The sequence below is a fragment of the Nerophis ophidion genome, linkage group LG01, assembly GCF_033978795.1.
Source record: "Nerophis ophidion isolate RoL-2023_Sa linkage group LG01, RoL_Noph_v1.0, whole genome shotgun sequence".
Lineage (NCBI taxonomy): Eukaryota > Metazoa > Chordata > Actinopteri > Syngnathiformes > Syngnathidae > Nerophis > Nerophis ophidion.
In genome coordinates this window covers 13028604-13037777 of record NC_084611.1, presented here as the reverse complement: position 1 = coordinate 13037777, position 9174 = coordinate 13028604, and the positions used below count along the sequence as shown (strand labels likewise).

Below are 9174 nucleotides of genomic sequence, written 5' to 3'. Positions count from 1 at the left end.
TTTGGATTATTTCAGTGCCTTTGTCAACGTCTTATATTTTAGTACTTTAAAGTAATACTACAGTGTGTGTATCCGGAAGGCAACGCCCACTTCCAGCTGTCCTCGTCATACAGACTTTACTGACGTCCACACGTGTCCCACAAGATGGACGACTGAACACATGGGGTCGGCTCTCAAACTCTTAAAAACTTTCAGTGGAGAATGCGGGCATCGATCCCGCTACCTCTCACATGCTAAGCGAGCGCTCTACCATTTGAGCTAATTCCCCTGTAAAGATTCTAAGTTGCCAAAATCCTATTTTCCCTAGACTGGAATCAGACCAGAACACTGCAATATGAGGGAAGAATTCTCAACACTAGACCACCAGGGACTGGATGGATGTCTGTATAAGCAACTTCTTCCTCTCACATGAAGGAAGACGTGTGATATCATGATTGATGACTTTAGCTGAAATTAGCTTATATGTTAGCATGCTATCTTAACATATGAGAGTTAGCGAGATGGATGGCTGAAGTCTTCAGTCTGGTCTCTGGACTGTGTAAGAAGTGTCATGTAACACGTGACTGTCACATTAAAAGCGTAAGTCTCATACGGTCTTTCTTCCAGTCCCTGGTGGTCTAGTGGTTAGGATTCAGCGCTCTCACCGCCGCGGCCCGGGTTCGAATCCCGGTCAGGGAATATACCATTTTAGCAACTATGTCTGGAGTGGTAAATAATGTGAGGAACTTAAGAGTTCCTAAAAACATGGCTGACCTTGTAGTTTGACAAAACAGTCCCAAAACTCGTTTTTAGTTGTCAATCTTGCTACCTAGCTAAGCTAACATGCTCCCATTCAAGCTAATTCCACTTTAAAGTATTTTGGACTGCTAGCTGCTATCATTATGTAGCTCACAACTATGATATTACAAATAAATAAATAACAGATGTTCAGTATTACATGACACTTCTTAGCCGGTTAAGAGACCAGATTGAAGAATTCAGCCATCCATCTCACTAACTCTCACATGTTAAGCTAGCATGCTACCATTTCACCTAACTTTCTTACAACTAAAGCCCTTTTTCATTGCCCGTCGAAAAAGTTCCCCTGGAGAATGTGGGCATCGTTCCCGCCACCGCTCACATGCTAAGCGAGCGCTCTACCATTTGAGCTAATTCCCCTGTAAAGGTACCCTGTTGCCTATTTTCCCAGAACACGGCAATATGAGGGACCAATCCTATAACCACTAGACCACCTGGGACTTGATGGAATGTTTTATGAGCAACTTCTTCCTCTCAGAAGTGGAGTCGTACATGAAGGAAAATGTGTGTGATATCAAGATTGATGACATTAGCTAATATTAACTTAAATGTTAGCATGCTATCGTAACACGGGAGAGTTAACGAGATCGATGGCTGAAGTCTTCAGTCTGGTCTCTGTACTGTCTAAGAAGTGTCATATAACAGGTGACTGTCACACTCAAACCGTGAGCCTCAAATAGTCTCTCACTAAGTCCCCGGTGGTCTAGTTGCTAGGAATCGGCGTCTCACTGCCGCGGCCTGGGTTTGATTCCCGGTCAGGGAACTTAGCAATTTAGCAACTATGTCTGAGTGGTGAATAATGTGAGGAACTTAGAGTTTAGAAAAAACATGGCTGACCTTGTAGACACACATGTTTTCCTACATGTACAACTCCACCTCTGAGAGGAAGAATTGGTTCATGCAGACATCCATCAACTAGTCTATTGGTTAGGATTCGGGGGCTCTCCCTGTTGTGGCCTGGGTTGGATTCCCGGTCAGGGAACTTAGCGTTTTAGCAACTATGTCTGGTCACTCTGACAAGTTGATCAGTGGCACGGAAATTTGAATGTCGTCTGGTGAGCCTGATAAACACCGGAGGGGGAAGCATTGGAGCTCCAAGAGAGGGGAGGCTCAGATCACAGCTAGCTAGCTGCTAAGCTAACAAAGCTAGCGCGGAAAAAGGCAGCGCCGGTCTGAAGGAAGCTACTCCCCCGCACACCGTGACCACCACTTCCCTGAAGACAGCTGGCACTCCACTCGGTGACAGAAAGTACTGTTAGTATGGCTTCCTGCGCTTCGTGCACCTTACTCATGGATAGGTTGGCTCTGCTAGAGAGCCGTGTCCGCCAGTTAGAGCAGTGTAATTTCGTAACTCTAGATGTTGCCGACACATCTGCTAGTGTTAGCTCTAGCGAGCTAACTAGCCCAGCTTGTAGCAGCCTACAAGCTACGGTGTACCGGTTGAGACGCATAACAGATTTAGCCCTTTGGCTAGTCCTACACCCCAGTCTACCAGGCACCACACTTCAGTCATAGGGGACTCCATCACCCGAAACATAAAGCTTAAAAAAACAGCCACAAGTAAGTATATTCCCGGGGCCAGAGCACCTGACATTGAAGCTAATCTTAGGGAGCTAAATCGCAACAAGCCTAGTAAACAAGTACGACAGGCTAATCGCACTACTAGTTATGTGAACATAGTTGTACACGTTGGCTCCAATGACATTAGGATGAGACAGTCAGGGATTACAAAGAGAAACATAGCCAGGACTTGTGATATCGCTAGAAAGATGTCCAGGCATCGAGTAATCGTCTCTGGCCCCCTGCCTGCGAGAGGCAATGATGAGAGATATAGCAGATTAGTCTCGCTTAATAAGTGGCTGGCTAGCTTCTGTAGACAACAGGGACTAACGTATATTGATAATTGGCCCTCTTTCTGGGGCAAACCTGGCTTGCTGATGAGAGACGGCCTTCACCCTAACCAGGAAGGCGCTATCAACTTGCCTAGAAACATAGATTTCTGTTTGAGTCACACTTGACTAACTGCACTAGAGCAATTACATTACTGCACTAGAGCATACCATTACAGAGCCCGCTAGTCCAGGTGAGGAGTCAGTTAAATTCAAACTAGCCAGCGCCAGGCTGGATAATCCCTGCACACATAGCAATTCTCTTACAATAATACACAACTCACATAATGTTTTTTCTGTTATGACTGTTTCAGAGTTGGACATGCGTTCTACTATGGTGGCAAATTATGATGCGTTCAGTTTATCGCAGCACCAAGCAAACAATCTGAAAATTCCTGTCATATCAATTCTTAGATATGGTCGTAATTATTTTAGGTGCTCTGCGCATAATATACGCAACATTATTAATATTGCTAGTACAGATAATTTGATCAAAAACTCCTTAAAACAGCCCACTACCTATAATATGGGCTTTTTAAATATAAGATCATTGTCTCTCAAAAGTTATTAGTTAATGAGGTCGTTAGAGACAACAATCTTAACGTCATTGGTCTCAGCAAAACCTGGCTTAAACCAGACGATTTTTTTGCCCTAGATGAGGAATCTCCTCCTAACTATACAAATGCGCATATTGCCCGTCCCCTTAAGAGCGCTCTACCATTTGAGCTAATTCCCCTGCAAGACAAGCTAAGCTAGCTGCTATCAGACACAATCACACAAACGTCAGTCAATCGGCAAAAGTCCAGACTTTGGACTATTTCAGTCCCTTTGTCAACATCTTATATTTTAGTTAGAGTGTTACTGCAGTACTTTAAAGTAATACTACAGTGTGTGTATCCTAAAGGCCACGCCCACTTGCAGCTGTCCTCTTCAAACAGACTATACTGTTGTACACTAGTGTCCCACAAGATGGACGACTGCACACATGGGGTCGGCTCTCAAACTCTAAAATGTTCCAATTGAGAATGCGGGGATCGATCCCGCTACCTCTCACATGCGAAGCGAGCGCTCTACCATTTGAGCTAATTCCCCTGTAAAGGTTACATGTTGCCAAAATCCTATTTTCCCTAGACGGGAATCAGACCCTGAACACGGAAATATGAGGGACCGATCCTAACCACGAGACCACCAGGGACTTGATGGATGTCTGTATGAGCAACTTCTTCCTCTCACATGAAGGGAGACGTGTGATATCATGATTGATGACTTTAGCGGGAATTAGCTTAAATGTTAGCATGCTAGCTTAACATATGAGAGTTAGCGAGATCGATGGCTGAAGTCTTCAGTCTGGCCTCTGGACTGTCTAAGAAGTGTCATATAACAGGTGACTGTCACATTAAAAGTGTGAGCCTCAAACAATCTATTATCAAGTCCCTGGTGGTCTAGTGGTTAGGATTCGGCGCTCTCACTGCCGCGGCCCGGGTTCGATTCCCGGTCAGGGAATTTAGCAGATTAGCAACCATGTCTGGAGTGGTGAATAATGTGAGGAACTTAAGAATTCCTAAAAAACGTGGCTAAACTTGTAGTTTGACAAAACAGTCCCAGAATGTGTTTTCAGTTGTCAATCTTGCTACCTAGCTAAGCTAGCATGCTACCATTCAAGCTAATTCCACTGTAAAGTCTTTTGGACTGCTAGCTGCTGTCACCGTGTAGCAAACAACGATGATGTTACAAATAAATAAATAACAGATGTTCTGTATTATATGACACTTAATAGACGGTCCAGGGACCAGATTGAAAAATTCAGCCATCGATCTCACTAACTCTCACATGTTAAGCTAGCATGCTACCATTTGAGTTAACTTTCTCATATACTAAAGTCCTTTTTCATTGCCCGTCAAAAAAGCTCCCCTGGAGAATACGGGCATCGACTTCCGCTACCTCTCACATGCTAAGGGAGCGCTCTACCATTTGAGCTAATTCCCCTGTTAAGAATCCCTGTTACCAAATTGCTATTTTCCCTGAACGGGAATCGGACTTGGAACACGGCAAAGTGTTATGTTATTGTTCTAAATAGCACATCGTTGGATGTCTTGTAGAACTGTATTTTAATAACGATTACATAAAACAATTATCAGCTCAGTTTTGACCAAAATTGAGTTACTGGGTTTTGCCTTTGGACGGGGGTATTGACTCCTAGGCACCTGGAATTGGTACCGTATCGATTCAATGTGAACAGTACCATCCTTAATCATGATGCAGTACATAAAGTCATGAATAATCATTAGAGTAAACATCTTGCTACATTGCTACAATCCTTCTAAGACAAGAAACAATAAGAATAACTGATATCACAACATGGTATCACTGCTATAATAGTGTATCATACCTTTGCCTTCATTCAGCCTCATCATGAAGGGCCGCAGAGTTTTTTGGTAGAGAATGGCGCCCTCTGTGTGGCGCTGGCGTAATGTCGCCCAGGTGTGCTCCAGACATGTCACCTGGCCGGGTGACAAGAGTCAAAGACCATTTCCAATCCCTGGTGGAATTATGGTTAAGATTCGGCGCCCTCAAGGCTGCGGTTCAGGTTTGATTCCCGGTGAGGGGACTTAGCATTTTAGCAACTATGTCTGAGTGGTGAATAATGTGAGAACTTCAGAGTCCCTAAAAAACATGTCTGACCTTGTAGTTTGACAACAACAACATTGTAAAAATATGTTTTCATGTGTAGAACACAGTTGTCAATGTTGCTACCTAGCATGCTACCATTTGAGCTAACTCTCCCATATGCTAATCTCCTTTTTTTATTCCCGGTTGAAAATGTTTAACTGGAGAATGCGGGAATCAATCCCGCTACCTCTCACATGCTAAGCGAGCGCTCTACCATTTGAGCTAATTCCCCTATAAATGTAATCTGTTCGCTATTTTCCCTGAACGGGAGGCCCGGGTTTCATTCCCGGTCAGGGAACTTAGCATTTTAGCAACTATGTCTGATCGGTGAATAATGTGAGGAACTTAAGAGTTCCGAAAAAACATGGCTGACCTCAGCGAAACCTGGCTTAAACCAGACAATTTTTTTGCGCTAGATGAGGCATCTCCTCCTAACTATACTAATGCGCATATCGCCCGTCCCCTTAAGAGCGCTCTACCATTTCAGCTAATTCCCCTGTAAGACAAGGTAAGCTAGCTGCTATCAGACACAATCACGCAAACGTCAGTCAATCGGCAAAAGTCCAGACTTTGGACTATTTCAGCCCCTTTGTCAACATCTTATATTTTAGTAAGAGTGTTACTGCAGTACTTTAAAGTAATACTACAGTGTGTGTATCTTGAAGGCCACGCCCACTTCCAGCTGTCCTCGTCATACAGACTTTACTGACGTCCACACGTGTCCCACAAGATGGACGACTGCACACATGGTGTCGGCTCTCAAACTCTAAAAAGTTCCAGTGGAGAATGCGGGCATCGATCCCGCTACCTCTCACATGCTAAGCGAGCGCTCTACCATTTGAGCTAATCCCCCTGTAACGGTTCTGTATTGCGAAAATCCTATTTTCCCTAGAATGGAATCAGACCCAGAACACGGCAATATGAGGGACCAATCTTAACCATGAGACCACCAGGGACTTGATGGATGTCTGTATGAGCAACTTCTTCCTCTCACATGAAGGAAGACGTGTGATATCATGATTGATAACTTTAGCTGAAATTAGCTTATATGTTAGCATGCTATCTTAACATATGAGAGTTAGCGAGATCGATGGCTGAAGTCCTCAATCTGGTCTCTGGACTGTCCAAGAAGTGTCATGTAACACGTGACTGTCAAAGCGTGAGCCTCATACAATTTCTCTTCAAGAAATTATATGAGGCTCACACTTTGAGTGTAAAAATTCCATCAAGTCCCTGGTGGTCTAGTGGTTAGGATTCGGCGCTCTCACCGCCGCGGCCCGGGTTCGATTCCCGGTCAGGGAATTTGGCATTTTAACAATTATGTCTGGAGTGGTGAATAATGTGAGGAACTTAAGAGTTCTTAAAAAACATGGCTAACCTTGTAGTTTGACAAAACAGACCCAGAACATGCTTTCATTTGTCAATCTTGCTACCTAGCTAGCTAGCATGCTACCATTCAAGCTAATTCCACTGTAAAGTCTTTTGGACTGCTAGCTGCTATCATTATGTAGCTAACAACGATGATATTACAAATAAATAAATAACAGATGTTCAGTATTACATGGCACTTAATAGACGGTCCAGAGACAAGATTGAAGAATTCAACCATCCACCTCACTAACTCTCATATGTTAGGCTAGCATGCTACCATTTGAGCTAACTTTCTCATATACTAAAGTCCTTTTTCATTGCCCATCAAAAAAGCTCCATTTGAAAAATGTTAAAATGTTTGAAATGTTTAAATGTTAAAAATGCTTTGAAGTGTTTGAAATGTTAAAAATGCTTTAAAATGTTTAACATCTTTATAATGTTTGAAAAGTCCAACATTTTTAACATCTTCAAACATTTTTAAATGTTTGAAAATGTTAAAAATGATTGGTAATGTAATGAACGCGCCAAAAGGACTTTTTAATTTCCCTATAAAACATTCCCAGTATTGTCTAATAAAGACAGGACATAAGTTTGTGTTAATGTGTTTTTATTTCTTTGACAAGTCATCAGTCCATGAAAATCACATAATGATGTTAAAATGACACAAATGTCTAAAAAAAGACACTTTTATTCCCTTAATAAAATGTTATTAAACTTGTTTTGTTTGTTAAATAATTGAGCAAAAAAAATAAGAACAGTGTTTACTTTCACTTTGGGATTCAAACATAAACCTTTTGTTTACATTTCTACAGAGACTCCTTGCAAGTATGCTAACTGTTCCTATTATAACACGCTAACCTTAGCATGCTAATGTTTTATGCAAACATTTTTGCTAATTTATTTGTGTAAACCTAAAATTCATGGGTTTTGAGACAAATCTTGCAAGTATGCTAACCGTACATATTATAACACGCTAACGTTGTATGCTAGCTATTTAGCATCAATCAACCTGGGGGCCAGGGGCTCACAGCACAGATAGCAGGCCCATCAACATTTCTGCTGACTCCTTCTTGCAAGTATGCTAACCGTACCTATTATAAAACGCTAACATTAACATGCTAATGTTTTATGCTAAAAAAATTGCTAATTTATTTGTATAAACCTAAAATTCATGGGTTTTGAGACATATCTCTTTCTTGCAAATATGCTAACTGTTCCTAACTGTTAGCGTGCTCACATTTGATGCTAACATGTTGCTAATTATATATGTGTTAACCTAAAACTAATGGGTTTTGGGACATATCTTCTTCTTGCAAGTGTGCTAACCGTACCTACTGTAACACGCTAACGTTTTATGATAGCTTTTGAGTGTCAATCAACCTCGGGGCCAGAGGTTCAACGCACAGATAGCAGGCCCATCAAAATTTCTATGGCGACTCCTTCTTGCAAGTATGTTAACTGTTCCTGAAATAACACACTAATGTTAGCATGCTAATGTTTTATGCAAACATTTTTGCTAATGTATTTATATAAACCTTAAATTCATGAGTTTTTAGACATATCTCTTTCTTGCAAGTATGCTTACTGTTCCAATAGTCACATGGCTACCATCAAGAAGGCACACCAGAGACTGCACTTCCTGAGAATACTCAGGAACAACCACCTCTCACAGGAACTGCTGGTGTCCTTCTACCGGTGCTCCATTGAGAGCATCCTGACCTACTGCATCTGCGTGTGGTTCAGCAGCTGCACGGCCGCAGAGAGAACGGCGCTCCAGAGAGTCATAAAGACCGCCCAGAAGTTAATCGGATGCCCCCTCCCCTCCCTGGCTGACCTGTACAGTTCCCGCTGTCTCAGGAAAGCACAGAGCATCCTGAAAGACCCATTCCACCCCGGGCACAGCCACCTGGAACTGCTACCCTCAGGCAGACGCTACAGGGTGCTAAAAGCGAGCACCAATAGACTAAAAAATAGCTTTTACCCAAGAGCCATAGTAGCACTAAACAGGCACTGAGTGTCCATGTGTCCATCATGTCCTCATGTGTAATGTTTAAATGTTTTTCTATTTTTTTGGACTACAATGTGAAATAATGTTTTATGTATGTGTGTATATGTATTCATATGCATGCAGATATGCATCTGTGTGGATACATATACATATACATATATACACCTGTCATCTCTATCTTTTTTTTTTTAATTTATTTTTTATTTATTTATTTATTTATTTATTTTTTTTTTAATTTATACTACCATGTTGTATATGCACCTTAGGAGGAGCTGCTCCAATTTCGTTGTTCTTTGAACCTGTTCATTGCAATAATGACAATAAAACTCTATTCTATTCTATTCTATTCTATTCTATTCTATTCTATTCTTCTACATGCTAAAGGAATGTAGGATTACGTTTCGGGAATAATGCGATACTGTTGGCGTGTCGTGGAGG

At 41.9% G+C, this 9174-nt stretch overlaps 4 non-coding genes across 4 annotated transcripts; 3 read left to right on the top strand and 1 right to left on the bottom strand.

Moving 5' to 3' along the window:
• The first annotated feature begins 606 nt into the window (after positions 1-606).
• trnae-cuc (transfer RNA glutamic acid (anticodon CUC)) lies at positions 607-678 on the top strand. The gene has a single exon. It is a non-coding gene; the product is annotated as a tRNA-Glu (tRNA).
• A 3440-nt stretch (positions 679-4118) lies between these two features.
• On the top strand, positions 4119-4190 carry trnae-cuc (transfer RNA glutamic acid (anticodon CUC)). Its single transcript has one exon. It is a non-coding gene; the product is annotated as a tRNA-Glu (tRNA).
• Positions 4191-5516: 1326 nt separating this feature from the next.
• On the bottom strand, positions 5517-5589 carry trnaa-agc (transfer RNA alanine (anticodon AGC)). The gene has a single exon. It is a non-coding gene; the product is annotated as a tRNA-Ala (tRNA).
• Positions 5590-6587: 998 nt separating this feature from the next.
• Positions 6588-6659, top strand: trnae-cuc (transfer RNA glutamic acid (anticodon CUC)). Its single transcript has one exon. It is a non-coding gene; the product is annotated as a tRNA-Glu (tRNA).
• The last annotated feature ends 2515 nt before the right edge of the window (positions 6660-9174 follow it).